The sequence below is a fragment of the Nelusetta ayraudi genome, unplaced genomic scaffold (genome assembly GCF_046127955.1).
Source record: "Nelusetta ayraudi isolate G7.1 ecotype Tasmania unplaced genomic scaffold, CSIRO-AGI_Nayr_v1 ptg000053l, whole genome shotgun sequence".
Lineage (NCBI taxonomy): Eukaryota > Metazoa > Chordata > Actinopteri > Tetraodontiformes > Monacanthidae > Nelusetta > Nelusetta ayraudi.
In genome coordinates, this window is record NW_027466103.1 from 1098923 (window position 1) to 1117500 (window position 18578).

Below are 18578 nucleotides of genomic sequence, written 5' to 3' on the forward strand. Positions count from 1 at the left end.
CGAACAGCTGTTACTCCACCCATGTAACAAATAGCTTTAGCTTTGATGTTGTGCTGGTGCATCAAGGTGTTCCATAACTGACAACAGGTTGGCTAGGGCAACCTTGTTTGCGTCCGTATCTGGGACGGCAGAATACCTGCTCAACTCGGTCCCGAGCATCAGATTCAGATACACTATTCAACTCCACCTGGGAAGCTAAATCCAGCAGGGTTTGAACAATTGTGTCAATGTGCGCCATGCTCAAATCTGTCCGACCAACGAGATCCGTCAGTGGTCCACGTTTTTCTGCGATTTAAATCTCGTTTACCGGCAACTTCAATGACGTGAAAAGTAACGATGGCAAAGTGGTGTCATACCGCTATACCTTTTTTTTGTTTTGTTTTGTTTTTTTTTAAATATAAAGTATATATATACATTTATTAAATTCACAAACATTAGAATTTACACATAACAGGAGGCAAATGACACTTGGCGTCATACCGCCATACCCACAGCGGAGGTGGAGAGCTGCTGACGTCACTTTCCTGCGCCGCGCGCTTACTTTGAGATTGCGATTTCGTTTTCGAGTTGTGGTAACTCTTGTGCAGGGCAGGACCACGAAAATTAAAAAGCAATGCCCTCAGTTTTCTTTTTGATTGTGTCATAAAAGGTGCAACACGAATAAGAAAATGAAAATGCACATAGGAATATTTATTAATGATTTTAATTATGAGTCAAATAATGCAGCTTTGTTCATAAAATGAAAAAGCATTCTGCTATTGCTTTTTCATTTTTGAATTTTACATTTTATATTGAATTTTGGTAACTCTTTGCTGGTGCATGTTTTGAAAATTAAATCTCAAATGTGTTTTCCTTTTTCATTTGAATTAAGTACAAGAATGAGCAGTCTTGAAGAAGAAAATGAAAATGCAGATTGAATGACTTATTAACCATTTTAATTATGAGTCAAATAATGCAGCTTCGTTCTTAAAATGAAAAAGCATTTCTGTTATGTTATATTCTTATTTTAATTTGGATTATGGTAACTGCTTCCATATAAAACAAATACATCCATAAATATAAACAATGTGAGAATTGTTTCTTGCAAGAGCTGTACTTCAACCCATGACCATCGATAAAAGTGTACACATCTAATCGTAAACAATCTGCTGCAACCTGAATTTCCACTTCTGTGTCTATAAACCAGTCACAGCTTGACTGATGGCTCTGAAGAAGCAGTTTCCATCAGCCTCTACATTCTCATTTGTACACGGCGAACCTAATGGGCCTTTGCAATCAGAAATTGGAAAACTTGCACGGTCCAAATGAATCTTCAAGTTTTTGCAAAGGTCTAAACAAACATCAACATCAAGGGGAGAGAAGTTACACTCTTCATTGGTCACAGCACTGACAAACTCTACGTCAGAATTATCCATGTCAAAGTGAGGAGTTTTGCTCTTCTGAAGTGACTCACTGTGGCCAGCTGGTGCTGGAATTTTAAACCGTGACCGGTTTTGCCTTGATGAAAAGAACCATGCAGAACCTTGGCTAATCTAATACCAGTGCCATAATCTGCCACTGCATCTTCACTAGTACTAACTGATGATGGATCACAAATCACATGTGCGAGGCGTAGAACGAGCGGAGCAGTCAAAGGCAACAGAAGAAGAAAGAAAAGCCTCCTTAGCTTCGTTGATCTTCTGTGTTGCCTCCTGGACGGTGCTGGCCTCCTCTGGCTTGGTGCTGGCAACCACGGGAGCCACAGGAACCACGGGCACAGCTCTGGTCATCTGTGGCGTCGTCTCCACCTGATTAAAATAAGAAAGATGTGATTTTATGCCAATAAACATAGAAAGGAAAACACTAGGCTTTACACGATCACGATTTTTGTGCCGATCACCGATCCGATCACGTTAGGGGCAATAAATACTTGTTTCTGTACACCCCTTGCCTTCTCACGAGCACCGTCTAAAGTTGTTTGCTTTAGCATCCGTTTCAGAGTTTGCTTTTCTTTTTCATTCTCCGCGCTGCGTTTCTTAAACTCGACATACTCAGTGCCTGATTAAATTTGTGGTGTTGAAATTTTTTGCCAAAGTTCCCCCGCGAGGTACTGTAGCGTTGCATATATTGCAGATTCAAAGAAACTTTATTGTCCGTCACATAGCGACAGTACTCAAAACAGGAAGAGGCACGAAGACGAAAATGAAGGTTTTTGAATCATGAACCATTAGCTCTCGGTGTTATGCCCCGGCCTAGGGGGAACCAGGACACAACATAAAGGCTCCCCCCCCTTCTCCCAGCTCTCAAATTAGACAAAGGTGCTTCGTCCACAGGATGGTTTTTATTAAACGTCACCATCATTGCACTGGCGTCAGGGAGGGCATGGCCAAAACAACAAACAAAATGGCTCTCTTATGGATCTTACCTATGAAGAAAACAATCAAATAAATGACAGTCAAACTAACCTCCTTAACTAAAACACAGGAGAAAAGGGTCACAACACAAATGGCTTCCCTCCCCTACGGGCTACGTGGACACAAAGGGAACTGAAATAGATTACAAAACAGAATTGATGGCTGAAAACAGAACACTGCTGCTGCGGCACATGGCCTCTGGTTGGGAGCTGGGAGAAGGACAAAGAGACCGAGGTGTTGAAGTCCTCCTCCTTAAATATTGGCACCAGCCAATCACCTTTCCGCACCTGGAACAAGCAAAAAAAAGGGAACACAGGATCTACTGCGCCATCTAGTGCCCAAACGGACACACAGCAGACAAAAGGAACTGAAAACAATGTAAACCCAAATCTATACATTTACATAACACTCGGATACAAACAAATAAACATGTCGATGCTGTGAAACTACTTTGGAGGAAATGAGACAGATTAAAAAAGTTTCAACACGACCATGACGTCATTGATCGGTGATTCATGACATGACGCCCGATCATGAACGTTTCAAAAAATGCCAAATATCGGCCGATCCGATACAGCCGATAAGATCGGTGTAAAGCCTAGAAAACACACACAGGTGATGAAGTGGAAATGAATAAGTACAAACCTGCTGCACTGCTGTGACATTGCTGGAGGCAGACTCAGTCATGTGGACAGTTGAACGTGTTGCCCACACCTGCAACTAGTTTCAGCCTTATTGTTAACCCTAATTCAATGCAAGTCTGTGGGGTGAATTTTCAACTTTGCCCTGGAGACATGGGGCCACTTGCTTTTTCATCAGGAGCCCCCAAGAAGTGCCCACGCTAGATTTGGGGCTTCTAGACAATGAGGAAAAATTTGGAGCAGACACGAAAGGGTTACACCTGAGAAGGCACTTAAGATCCTCAAAGGACTGTTGCCACTCACTAGACCAAACAAATGGTTTCAATGGACTGGTTAATTCTTCTCTCGTGGCCGGCAGCTCCACTGCCTTAGTGCTGGAGATGCCCGCTCAGGGGCGCCGCCAGGAATTTTGGGCCCCCTTCAAAAAAACAAAAACAAATGGGCCTCCTTTGCGCAGCGCTTGTCAAAAGCTTCACATCACTCAAAAAATACAGTATAGTTCAATAATAGTGCTTGAGTCCATCTTGACAGTGTCAATGTATTTTTATTGTGAATTCTCCACAAAGCAAACTCTTAACATTTATGAATGATTCATGAAAAAACACTTGATGTCTCTCGGACAAAGTTGAGCTTTGACCTTCATAGACTTGCACTGCATTAGGGTTTAGCGATGAGGCTGGAATTAGAGTGAGGGTTTTGGGGTTCCTCATGGGCTAGAAGCCCCAAATTTGGCATGGGTGTGTCCAGGAGGATCCTGATGAACCTGAAAGTGGCTCCATGTCCCTAGGACAAAGTTGACCTTTGACCCTCATAGACTTGTCTGGCATTAGGGTTATCGATAAGCGATCCAAACCTGGTGAGTTTAAGACTTAGTGACTCTACGTACATGAATATATGGGGTACCCCGTCCTTACCTTGTTCCAACCTTCCCTCCACAAACCTGGCTGTCCAGTGCAGAAGTCAAAGTGAGAGAGAGAACAAAGAAGGAGGAGGGCCTGTGACGCCGCTGCTGATTGGCTCGTTGGTCGGTTGAATGAGCCAATTCTAGAGCTCCCCTCGGTGTCCACACACTGCAAAATATATCTAAGAAATAAACACTTAAATTGAGAAAGAACAGGCTAGAAACAAGTCAAATTATCTGCCAATGCAGTAAGATATTTAGACTTGGTAAGATTTCTTAAAATAAGACGATATATCTAGGCATTTGAAGAATGGAAAAACTCTTGAAATAAACAGTAAAGCACTCATTCCAAGGACTGTACTAAGTCAAATAAACTTGATACTAGCTTCTCAATTCTTTTTTCACGTTTGCTTCTTTCTTAATTTGAATGAAAAGATCTTAAAACCAGACCTACTAACAGTGCAATTCTTCTTAATTTAAGTGTTCACAATATTAGCTTTTTTTTCTCAAAATGAGACAAAGCATCCACCCCCCCTACGCCCATTCCCCCCCCAAAAAAAATAATTCAGCAAACAGAATTAATATTGTCAACAACTATTTATTCACTTAAATTGCTGACAGTGCCTTCACTGCCTTGTAATAAAAACGTCACTAAGGCATTGCATCTTAAAACAACCTCAAGCAATCATTTCTAGAACGCAAGTAACAATTGTTACAATATTCACCGTCATCATTATTGAATATTGATTCAGATTCCCTGACACTCAGTTACACACAAAAAAAAAAAAAAAACAGCATGGGGACATCATATAGTGTTGATATATACTGATAACATGTTTGTTCCAAAAGACTCCCACCCACCCTCAAGTTACAACTACCAGGGGAGTGTATCACTACCTATGCCTAGTACACAGCTCTACTCCCCAATAAAATCTTTCCATTCTGCCATGGTCTTTTTTGTATGAGGCTGTGGTGTCTCACTCATGGATAGTGTCCTGTAGCACTTCTGTCTGAATGACAGAGAGAAGGGTTGCCACACACTTTTGAATATGTGAGGTGCAGGGCATAGTAGTAACCCATCAGATGAAGCAGACCGTCACTCAAGTCTTCCTTGGCAAGCGTGGTGGCGGGAGTGGCTCCAAGACAGATGAGACAGCGGGTCCCATCAAACAGCAACACAGGGGTGCAGAAAGACCTCTTCTGCGAGTACATTGTGGGATCTTCTGTTGGCTAAAGAAAAAGAAGAAGGAAATGCCACATCCATGCATGGAACTATGAAGTGTTGAATGTGAGAAAATGCAAACAAACTTTCACCTGAATGACATGAAGCAGTGCCTCACTGGCATGTCCCAGCTTCTTCGGTGGTGGACTTGGTGAAGGAAAGAGTGTGGGGAGTGCCCTGAGCAGCGCGATGGAATATTCCACTGGAATAGAACAAATCAACTTTGAGTTCAAAGTTAGTCTTCCTAAAAATGAGTCTTATTAGGTTTGTGTTGATCACAAAAAAAATCTTATTTTTTCAGCATGAAGAGTATTACCATTCTGCATCTATTCATTCAGCGCAACATAAACCATCCTATGTCCAAGGAAACAGCTACACAGTCAATTAGAGACACAGCAAAATGAGTCACCTACATCCAGCGTTATGCGTGGCTTCATCACTTCATTTTTTTTCCAAACACCATAAAATTACACATTGGTGCAGAAGTCTTCCCATCTCTTTTTTTAGTTCATCAATGAATTTTCTGTTGCCCTTATCCAGAATGCGCCGCAGCTCATTCATCGCCTATAATGCAAGTCAGTGTTAAAATCTGCAAAAATGCTTGCTTTTCATCATAAACCAAAACAAGTTAATCACTTACACGATAAAGATCCTTGACACATGAATATGCATCCAGGATCTTTGTTGGCCTTGTCCTGTTCTTTCAGAACATCACTATCAATGAAGGATCTTCTTGCTTGAAACTGCAGGTCAAGAATTTGGGAGACAGCATCTTGGTTGGGTTTTGGTTTCTTGTACAGCTCCTGCAGGGTCTGATAATGTCTGGCCTGTGCTGTCAGACCATCTTTGGCTGATGAAATGGAGGAGACAAATCAGTAAATCAGTCAAATGGATGCAGAATGAAGACACAGTTCCTGGCTTCATTCGGTGCAGTCTTGTCTGGTACGGTGGAATTCTCAGCCGAGAGGAAACCAGATCCAAAACATTATGAACAAGAGAGAAACAATAGACCCAATTAGGAAAAAAGAAAAAAAAAGTGTTATGCTCGATGTTTTCAGAGCAAAGTAGGTAACCAAACACATCTACACTAATAAGGGCCCAAATCCGTTTCCTCCTGAGAAAGTGTTCTGGTCCAGGAAAAAGGTCTCTCAAATCATCACGACGGAGGGTGTGGAGCAAGACTTCATCGATGTTGGCAGCTATAAAGACAGTCCAATCATTAACAAACCTTTTACACTTAACAACTCATACATTTTTTTAACTAATGAATTTAATTCAACTTGACAAGTCAAACCAAGTTTGTTTTGTGCCAATTTCTGTTATCAGAATTAATTGTAAATGCAATTCAGTTTAGACATTTTGTCTCAAATTTGTAAAATACTTCTTTTTGAAATCAGTGTCAGCATACAGTTATTTTAATTACTTAGCGGACAAATCACAGTAATGGAAATTTTTTCATACCTACACATGACATACCATTTAAAATTGATACTGTGACATCATCCAGCTCATCCATTATTGGCCCCGGTTTGGATGTCCATTTAATTTCTCCTCAATCTGGCAGGGAAAAAAAATCATCATATTAAGGTCACAATTAGGACAAGCTAGCCTTCCGACTCAAGATCCGTTTTTTTACAATGCCCATCTGCCATGGATCCCAAAGTTCCCATGCAATTAAAAGTTGTGACACCTTATCTGAATGATAACCCTAGACAGCTCAACGGATTGCTAGTCATACAGACAACAATCAAAATTGGAGTGAAACTTGTAACCACAATGCCTGCAACATGGTGGTACTTATGGTAATAATCATCAAATACCAGTGTTCTTTGTGACAAAATGACAACATCTGATAGGATTGTGCCACCTTGAACTGCAATCAACTTAAATTTTGATAAAAACAAGCAAATTGTACCTAAACTACATCTTCAATCAATCCAATTTGAGCACCCTCTACCCCATAAACTGAAGATACTGCAATACAAACTTGGTAGTACAGTATTTCGTCATGCCACATATAACTAGGAATGATAATTGCTTGTTCACATGACTAGAATTGCAGTACATCAATCCAATACAAAATACACACTTGTCATCAAGCTCATAAATCCATCGAGTCGAGATGAGCACGTGCACGGAGTCGGACTCCGTGAGTTCATGTAAACAGAGCATTGCGTTTGCGTAAATTATGCACGGCTATCGAGCTAGAAGCCGAGTCCGATTTGGTGCACACAACCACACTTATAATGCCTCTCAATGTCCTAACCCATGCCACGCAACACAAACGTGAGGGACCGATTTGAGTTTCTCACGGGACCAGCAGTGAAGTCACAACCGTCGCCCCACATGAAATGTCGCAGCAGGAGCCTGAGGATTTTCTGAGTCAACATGCTGATCAACAGGTAACGTAATGTTGGCTTCCTTGACGACATTAGACAACTCCCTGTTTATATTTTATCCATATTTTAGTACAAAGCCTCCTTGTTTTATGATCTGCTCCTGTTTGACTTGTTCGGTTTTTGTTTTGACATTATGCTGTTAGTGTTTATTTCAAATTAACAAGAAGTACCGGTACAGATAGTAGGAACTTAATATAACACTTGCGTCAAACAAAGAATAACTAACTGTACATATCATGTCTACAGGAAGGAGCTGGTACATTAAGTGAGAATATTCAAGAATATTAAGAGAAGATATATTCAAGGTTGTCCTGAGGTCAACTGTACCAACCATTGCCAGAGCTTATGGAGCAATTTGATGTTATTGTACAGTAAAAATGGAATATTGGAGCTGTCGCAAAACAAAACAAAAAGCCAACTTTAAGGCTTATTATCTCCAAAATGATACAGTAATCAATCACATTTAGAAATCAAATGTTTCTAAATGTCAAGTCAGTAATGTCAAGTCACTGCTTGATGTGTCATCAGCAGGCGTCGGCGTCAGTAATGGGGCATCGGCGGGTTTCGGGCGGAATCGCCAGGCGTTGGGAAGCGTTGGCGGGTGTCAGGGGCTCGTGGCCAGGTGGCGGACGTCACGGCAGGCAGTGGCCAGGTGGGCTCAGTCCCGCAAACGCTGCTTACAGCTTTAATTTTGTATTGCTTTGATAACATTGCTTAAGTTGAGTTTAAATTTACACTTTTTTTTGTTTTCTTAGCTGCTAATTGTTCAAAAATGCTGATGTTAAAAGTGTGTTTGCACAGTAAATGTTATGGCACTTTAATTTATATGGCAGTACATTTAAAATAACTGGCCGTCAAGTTCCAGGAACTGACAAACTGCACTGAGTTGAGTGAGATTCTCCAAAGGAACTCCAGTATAAATGTGGACTTTACATTCTAGTCCCATGTGAAGAAAAACCCAAAAGTGAACGTTTTTGTGCCTCACCCTTTCTAACTGGGACATTTGCAAGGGAACGCAGACTGTTTATGCTGCTCCCTGATAAAAGAAAAATGTTTCTGCTGTTACCTCAGAAATTGCCTGTTATTATTGTGGCTCAGGATTTTGTAGGTAGATTTTTTTTATTTTTCATAAGGAACAGGATAACAGTAATGCCCTGGCATTGGCAATAAGCTTTAATTTTGTATTTGCATTTTTTTTAACTTTAGATTTACATTAAAAATGTTTCTGTGTAAAGTGCTGATGTTAACTGTTTGCACGATAAATGTTATGGTGCTTTCGTTTATATGGCAGAACATTTAAATTAAAGTGTATGAAAGACTTCTTTTAAATTCATTATTGGCTTTTGCGTATACAACGTGATTAATCATGATTGATCAGGTAAATCATGCGATTAATTGTGATTAAAATTTTTAATCGTTGCCCAGCCCCAGTAAAAACATTTTTCTGGTGCCAGCATTTCGTGAGGCAGAAGTTGATTCATACGTCAGTGCCTTGGAGGGAATCGCTTCGCCACTCAATTGGCCAAGAGACATGTGGCCTGTCCTTCTCCAATGCAAGCGGGTGGGAAAAGCACAGGAGTTGGTGTCTGCTCTTTTCTTAGAAGACAGCCTGCAATATGATGTTGGAAAGGAAGCAATTTTTCCTGCTTATGAGCTTGTTCCTGAGCCCTACCGGCAAAAATTTAGGACCATAGAAAATCTAGTGGTCAAACCTTTGTCGAGTTTGCATGGGAGAAAAGCAACCTCTTTGATAAATGGTGTGCAGCTAATGATGTCAAAAATGACTTTGAGTCACTCCGTGAGCTCGTTCTTTTAGAAGATTTTAAAGACTCTTTGCCAGAGAAGGTGGTAATGTTCTTGAATGGACAGAAAGTGTCGTCATTGTCCAAGGCGGCTGTCCTCGCAGATGAGTTTGTGTTGACCCACAAAAATGTCATCTCATCTTCCCCCCCCGATCGGACAGGCCTTCTGCTTCTTGTCCCACAAGAGCCAAGTCTAGCCACCTCCCCCTTGAAAAGGCTAGAGGGAAGGGACTTCTGGTTTGGCCATAAAGCGGTAGACTGCGCGACACCAGGGCTCTCGACCGTCTAGGGTAAAAAGTCCCCGAAAACTTGAATAACTATTGTCAGATATAATATTAACTACAAAGTGATCAGGGGAACGTTGGAATGGGAAGGAAAACTTGGTTCAACCAAAAGAGAAACACAGTAACAGACAATATGGCCGAACTACCAGCTTGCTCTGAAACAGAGGGAGATGGCGAAACGAACTCCTCGTGACTAACGACGCGGAAAAGGCCTCGGACATAAAAATTATTAGCAAGGAGATACAGGATTTAAAAATGGAATCAAAAGAAGTCCTTCGCACGTTTGGAGAAACACTGAGGAACGATGTGGAAAAAGACTTGGACGACTTCAAACACGAAATAAATCAACAACTTGCGAAAGTCATCACCGAACAGGAGCTCCAGACCGGCAAGATCAACGAGGCTGAGTCGCGGATTGAAAAACTAGAACGTTGGGCACAGGAAGCTAATGACGCTCTGGTCATATCACTGAGAGAACAAAAAGCTCTTCAGGACAAGTTAACTGACCTGGAGTCCAGGCCGAGGAGAAACAACCTACGTATCTATGGAGTCACTGAAGGAGAGGAGGGAGAATCTGTGGCCAAGTTTGTGGAAGACCTGCTGAAAAGCGAACTGCACCTGCCAGCACATTTTAATTTCCAAATTCAGAGAGCACACCGCTCATTTGCACAGAAGCCAGCGGACAGTGCCCAACCGAGACCCATCATTGTTAACTTTCTGGAATTTACTACCAAAGAGAGGGTCCTGAGAGAGCTATGGACAAAGAAAATAGAACTGGGGAATAAAGTACCGTCATTCCATCACGATTACGCGACAGAGATGGTCCAAAAGAGAAAGGAGTACAACACTGCTAAAAGAATCCTGAAGCAGAAGGGCATCCGCTTCCAGACGCCATTCACCAAGATGAGGACCCACTGGGATACGGGAACTCGAACCTACAACAGCGCAGAGGAGGTAAAGGAGGAATTGGCGAGACGCGGCCTGGCGGAGAAGACGGCGGTGGCGACGGGTGCGGAGGGGCCTGCGGCACTCGGTGCCCCGCACTACGACGGAGTGGCAGTGCAAGGAGGGATCCTGGAGGGGCTACGCATCAGCAGCGACACGAGCCAGAGAAAAGCTACAAGAGTTTCAAAGATTCTTTGATTAAATTCAGAGAATACAGGGAAGAAAGCTGGTAGGGATGTTCTAGTATGACCAGTGTTTTTAGTTGACAAATTATTAAAATTGAATTCCCATGTTAATAGAAAAGAGACTGTGGGAAGTCCGGGTCGCTCCTTTTTTTCTAACGTTGGACTCATTTAGAACGACTAAAATACTCATTGCAGGTTCAAGTGTCATTTCTAAGTTAGGTTAGATTTTTGACTGCCTTCACGCGGGCCAGACAGAGACACGCCGTAGTTTGGCCATGCCTGATCTACAGGAAACACATCTCTCTCAACAAGAGCTAAATCAACATGATTTAAAAGCTAAACTCGACACAACTAATGGCAACAGAAGTCAGACCCGCCTGTCGAAACTTGTCAACGTCTCTCTAGCCGAACTCGGGATGTTTGATGTTTGGAGGGACCTCCACCCGTTACAGAGGACTATTTTTTTTATTAACATTACAGACAGATACAGAATAGAGGAATGTAAAATAGGAACGACTGACTTGTACTGACACAGTATTAATTACCTTATTATTTGTCTAAATAAGAGGAAGAAAAACACACTTTGGAGATTAAATGTGGGTATGCTAAATAATCCAAAAACACTGGAGGAGGTTAAGAAAGAGATTAAATGCTCTATGGAGGAGAACATAGATAGTCCAGTAGACACTACCATACTGTGGGACACAATTAAAGCTGTGATGAGAGGGAGGTTAATAGCGAGGGCAGCCTATCAAAAAAAGACTAGATGTGGCGAGGGGGAGGGTCTGGCAGAGGTGGAGACAATTCAGATGGTGGGTATAAAGGAAAATTGTGGGAGGGGGTGGGGGGGGTGCCTGACAATGCCACCTATGGAGTTGCACCCCAGGAAATAAACTATAATAAAATTCCTCGGGCTACACAGGTTCGTTACGCTTTGAAATTTAAGAGGACGAGACGGACTTCCAATGAAACAGCTTTATTTGACAACAATTTAAAATAGACCAGGTTTAGCTGCCTGAGTGTCAAGGAAATAAGTACCATACCAAAAAGACTGTTCAACATAAGAAAATAAGGGGAACAGGGCCAAAGAAACCAAAGAAAACTCAAAAAAGGGAATAAACAAAGCTAAGGGAATCACTACAAACCAAAATTCACGCTACGCCAACTCCTGTCCTAAAGAAAAGAGAACAAAATTAACATACTAATACCTTGACACACCCAGGCAAGCGTTAAACAGTTAGAACGAAAGGAAAACTTTTATTTATTCTTCGCGCACACACACACACGCACGCACACACACGCACACACACACACACACACACACACACACACACACACACACACACACACACACACACACACACACACACACACACACACACACACACAGGACCAAAACCCAAAACAAAAAGGTAACGATCACTGGGGAACAAGATATTAATGAACTAAAAAAAAATCAAACTATAACAAAATCGCTACTCAATAGAAAACCCAAAGTTTCACCAAAATTTCACAACAAAACAAAGAAAAGAAAACCAACCAAAGAAAGTGGTTACGCTAACAAAAGAAACAGACAAACTGAATTGTCTAAACCAAATAAACCAAAATCAAAGGAAAAGTGTCCGCGTTGTGGTGGTGACACCGCTGTTACCCGGCTAGACGGGTGCGGCAATTGATTGCGAGGACATCGCCGCCGCAACAGTAACAGAGGGGAATGGAGAAAACAGAGGAAGATGGAGCGACTGCACCCAGGCAGGGGGTTGAGACCAGCGTCCTTCCAGTACCCGTCTCGGCGCACCGGTGTTCAACTGCAAGGCAGCCTCCCTGCCGAGCGCCAGAGGAGGAGGGGGGGCGGGGGGGGCTTGCGGTGAATGCACAACGATCACGCACACACAGCGCCACCTCCCGATGAATGGGCACCCGCCAGGGTTCCTCCTCCGGCTGTGCTTATGGCCCAGCCCGCTCTGGGATTGCTAGCCGAAATACTAACAACTGCGACAGAGTTCTCAGCGTGGACACGCCAGAGGACAGAGTGCTGACTCCAGCCTGCGCTTGTTTTTAAAAGAGCTGCTTTCACTCTGCACTCTCTCTCGTTTACATGCAGAGCTTAATCGGACTAAGCAATAATTCGGTTTTCTCGTCCAATCGGAGTTCTCACCTTGTCCCCCTATACATGCAGCTGAGAAATTTGAATTACTGACGGGAATGTGTCCTCCTCCCAACAGTAGGGGGTGGAGTGAGCCTTTTCAGCTGGTCAGCTGCTTTCGGTTGACATATTACATCATTATGATATAGAATGATAGTTCATAATGTACGTGTTACTTGCTTTGCAGATAAGCTGTACCCTATTTCTTGTGCTCATGGTTATCTTAAAAGATAACCATGAGACAAGAACATTGTTTACTGTTGGAGGGCTACAACAACACAATGTCTTCGATGCTACGCTTTGTGCCGTCGCCACAGACCCCAAACTCTCGTTCTTGTTGGATGCGGGTTCTGCGCAGACTGGTGGGAGAGTTTGTGTACAGGTTTTGCAAAGGAACGGTGTCTTCAGTTATACACACGCTCATTAAAGTGCCGACCGTGGAGGAAGCTTGTGCCGCTGCACCCCGTTTCCAGCAGAATAACAGCGAAATTATCGAAATAAAAACAAATCAGAAAAACATGTCTTTGCTGTGCTTTTATTTACAAAGTTGAAATTCTTCTAACTTACAAAAAATGTGAACGAAAAGGTAGAAATATAAATACGAAGGAATACGTATTTGTTCAGGGCTGCGCAAAGCCGGAGCCCTGCATTTGCTGCGCTACCCTTTTAAAAAAGGTCTCTGTTGTGTGTTATTTTAATATGTCCATCTCTTTTAGAAGAGAAAGCATCGCCCCGGTCTCATCCTCTCTCCAAATGTCAACATTCTTATTCGCGTTTGCTGGTTGTTTCGCGCCGTCTGTTTTGTTAGACGACGTAGTTGTGCGGTGGCGCGTGTGCACTTACGTTGTCCAGTTAATAGTCCGACTAAGGCGTATACATGGCCGAGAAATTAGAATTCCAATCGCATTATCTGGGTGTCTCAATCGGAGTTCTCCGATTCCAAATTCCGATCATAATCGGACTAAGGCAATAATTCAAATTTCTCTAGTACCATGTAAACGCACTGAGGGACGCAAAGATTGCACTCCGGCGCAGGTATGATTGATGACGCGAAGGTGGGGGCAAACCCACCTGCCACATAGAGAAGAAGGTTACAAGAAGCTGGTAAACCAATGAACAACTCTGGAACAGCAACACAAAAGCAATGAGGACGATACAGTGTTACAACAAATAATCAGTGTCAGAAGGGAAATAGACGATGTCTTGAGGCTAAATGCTGAGAAAAAGCTGAAATTCATTAAACAGACCCACTATGAATCAGGCTGCAAATCAACCAAATATTAAGCAAGAGGAATAAAGGCCCAGCAAGCTTCTCATGCAATATGTAAAATTAGAGACCCATTAACGAAACAGCTACTACTTGAACCTGAAGAAATAGAGAGGGTTTTTAAAGATTATTATGAAAATCTATATACCCAACCCACAGCTAAAGAAGATTGTGAGATGAAAGAATTCCTTGACTCATTGGACCTACCAGCCATTGGAGATGAGCAAAATAGAAAACTCATTTCCAGTATAACCAAAAAAGAAATAGATGCTGCCATTAGCAGGCTTAAAATCAACCAAAGCGCCAGGTAGTGATGGGTTTCCGAGTGAGTGGTATAAAACATTTGGAGAAGAATTAACCCGATACTCCTAAATTCTTTTAATCTGACTCTGACAGAGGGCAAACGGCCTCCCTCATGGAAAGAGGCTGTCATTCCAGTTATTCCAAAAGAAGGGAAAAAAAAGGAACTTTGTGAATCGTATAGGCCCATTTCAATCTTAAATGTTGACTAGAAGATCTTTACTTCAATCATCTCAAAAAGACTTGAAAGTTTTATGCCGGACTTGATAGATGAGGATCAGTCAGGTTTTATAACAGGTAGGCAGACTCAAGATAACATTAGACGGGACCGTCTAGGGCTGGACGATAATTCCATAACGATATATATCGATCGATAGACGTGTGCTGCGATAGGAAAAAAAGGGGTCGATAAAAAGTTTGATAGAAAAAGTTTCACTTCCTTTTTCATCATAGCCAATCATGTAGCTTAATATTACGGTCATTTCTTCCTCCAACCAATCGCAAACGCAGACCCAGCGGCTCCACGTTGTCGGAGGAATCCGCTGCCAGCGCCAGCACCAAGCAAGTAAAGCAGACCAAACTGGACTTCTTGCAGTAAATACGACAAAGCGTCCAAGCGCCATAAGGACATCACCCATGTAGTAACATGCTTCATAGCGAGGGATATGCTGCCAATAACCACCGTTGAAAAGCTTGGCTTCAAACAGCTTCTCGCCACTCTTGACCCGCGATATGAAGTTCCAGACTGCAAGTATTTTTCAAACACAGCTCTTCCTCGTCTGTACAACGAGTGCAGGGAATCAGTGCAAAATGAGCTGTTAACCGCCACAACTTCAGACCTCTGGTCGAGTCGCACGTTCGAGCCCTATCTCAGCCTATTTTTTTTAAATAAATAACTAAATAAATAATAATAATAATAATAATAATAATAATAAAATAAAAAAAACAATTCAGTTGCGTTTAAAAAAGGTGGTTGAATAAACGTTTGAATTTGAATTCAGTGCTCGTGTGTTCTTTATTAAAAGTCTGTCATTAAGTAATAGTATAAAACATCCAGCGCTGCAATTAAAATATGTTTTAAATGTTTTTGATAATTATCGATATTGATCAATATGACTTTTTTTTTTATATCGATATGATTTTTTTCTATATTGTCCAGCCCTAGGACCGTCCTATACAGAATAGATCAGATCCAAAAGCAGGGCCTGCGAGCTGTTACTGGTGAGCCTTGGCTGTGTGAATTGGAGATTTCTGTATCAAGTTCTTGGGAAACTAGGGTTCCAAGAAAAGTTAATACAGTGTATTCAAGGTCTCTACCAAGAACCTACGGCAAGCGGGAGGACTGGCGGAGGTGGAGACAATTCTGATGGTGGGTATAAAGGAAAATGGGGTGGGGGGTTGGTTGCCTGACAACGCCACCTGGGGAGTTGCACCCTAGGAAATAAACTATAATAAAATTCCTCGGGCTACACAGGTTCGTTACGCTTTGAAATGTAAGAGGACGAGATGGACTTCCAATCAGTCAGCTTTTTTAACAGGTAGGCAGACTCAAGATGACATTAGACGGGTCCTATACATAATAGATCAGATCCAAAAGCAGGGCCTGCGAGCTGTTACTGGTGAGCCTTGACTGTGTGAATTGGAGATTTCTGCATCGAGTTCTTGGGAAACTGGGGTTCCAAGAAAAGTTAATACAGTGTATTCAAGCTCTCTACCAAGAACCTACGGCAAGGATAGATTAATGGTACTCGTCAAGGATGTTGCCTTAGCGCTACATTGTTTGCTATGTTCATTGAGCCGCTGGCACAAATGATCAGACAAAGTAACAATCTAAAAGGAATACATATAGGAGAGCAGGGACATCTAACAGGGCTTTTTGCTGATGATATTATTTTGGTTCTCCAAGACCCGGACAGAACCTTACCTCATTTGATGTTGATAATAGAAACCTATGGTAAATACACAGGCAACAAGTTAAACATAGCAAACACTCAAATTCTCACGCTGAATTATCATCCAGGCCGAGAAATTAGAGGAAAATATAAAATCAAATGGAATTCCAAGGTTATCAAATATTTGGGTGTGCTATTGGCAAAAGATCTTTTGAAAAGGTTTGAAATCAATTAGAATGCTATTATCAATAATATTAAGACAGATTTGGGAAGATGGTCAGCCTTTAATATGGATTTTGAGACACGAATTGAAGTGATAAAAATGAATGTACTACCGAGACTGCTGTACCTTTTACAATCCATCCCACATATGATTCCAGAATCACAATTCAGACACTGGGACAAACTCATATCTAGATTTATTTGGGCCGGAAAGAGACCGAGGATCAGATATAAGACACTCCAGCTGCAAAAGGAAGAGGGAGGGTCGTCCTTGCCTGGCCTCTTGAATCATTTGAGGCTGCCGCTTATGCTGCGGCACTTCCTGCCGCTGCTGCAGGATTTGCTCGCTTGCTATTTCGGCAGCTGAATGAAGTCTTAACCTTGCATTCGCCCCCTGGTGGTTGGATGACTGAATGTGCTTGATTTGACATGTACGGTAGCCGGCTTTTTAAATGTTAATATCGCCGACGATCACCTTAATTTAATCGTGACCGCCAATATCGTGATCGTGATTAAAATTTGATTAATTGTGCAGCCCTACATCAAACTAATAATGTGGCCTTCTCTTGATCCCAGATTTGAACCAGGAACCACAGACATTGAATACAGACGATGGTGGGATAGGAGTATAACTGCAGTATGCACACTCGCTCACAAAGGTTTTAAAAAGTTTTGGAGAGTTGAAAAAGGAATTTGGACGAGGAAACAAAGATTTCTTTCGATACATGCAATTAAGAGATTACTATGATAAAAGAATCAAACCAACATCATCTGGAGAGGGCAATATAGTGATAGATATTCTGATCGAAGCCTGTAAAAAGATGAAGAGAAAAATCATTTCTAAAATCTATCAGGGCCTTCAGAAACAGAACAGCAACAAACGCAGGATACATCAAAGCCAAATGGCATAAAGAACTAAGCATGGAAATATCAGAGGAAGGTTGGCGTTCCATGTGGGATGCACAGCATTTATCCACAAGTTCAAAGAAGTGGCGAACAATTGGTTGGAAAAATTTGATCGGTTTCTTCATATAAAAAGTAAGGGTGTCAACGCCGCGATTAACGCACACGGTGCTTTTTGAACCTTTGGCCGCTCCGTAGATTGTGGAAACGGGAAATTAATTGACTCACAGCACACAGTCACACGCTTGCAGCCAGCTTGTAAACACAACAAAAAAAAGAAAAAGACACTGAGCGTAGATGAGCACTAGGAAGGACTAACATGGATAAGGCGTCAATTGTAAATGGAAAGTTCCACTTCAAAACCCTGCCAGATGGCAGTCTTGACAGGACAAAAGTGATATGCATTTACTGTAAAGCTGTATTTAGTTTCCACCGGAGTACGAGCAGTCTTACGTTTCACTTGTCTGCGAAGCATACAGCTGACGCGGAGAGCCCTCCGCCCCCTTCTGAGGTAAAGCAAACCACGTTGGATGGTGTGGCACGGAGACCACTGGCCGCGTCCACCACACGCCAACTTTCAACAGCGGGGGCTAAATGGGTGTGGCTACGGCTTGCAGGCCAATTAATGTGGTGGAGGACGAGGGTCTGCGCGATATCATATATATTATACTGACTATGGATGAATATGACACTGACTGGATGATTATGGCACTGACTGTGGATTACTATGGATGCTGAACAGCTGTTATAGGCTATACTGCCTAACTGCACTATATCAGTTGAGTCCTGTACTGTATTGCACTGCCCCCTGTTTAATGCACACTTTATTTATTGTTTTGATTTAATTTAATTGATTTTGTGCATCACAGTTTGATGCAATGCATAAGTGTCATCCTTTTGTCTTAATGGCTGCTGAAAAAAGGGGATGAATAGTTCAAGTTGGAGTTGAAAAGTAAAATAGAGAAATTTTGGTAGTACTAGTAATCATTACTTTGTAATGTTACAGTTATGCCCATCTGTTATCTTTGTTGGGCTTGAGTTTATGATTATTTTTTTTTACCCTGTGCATCTTTTGT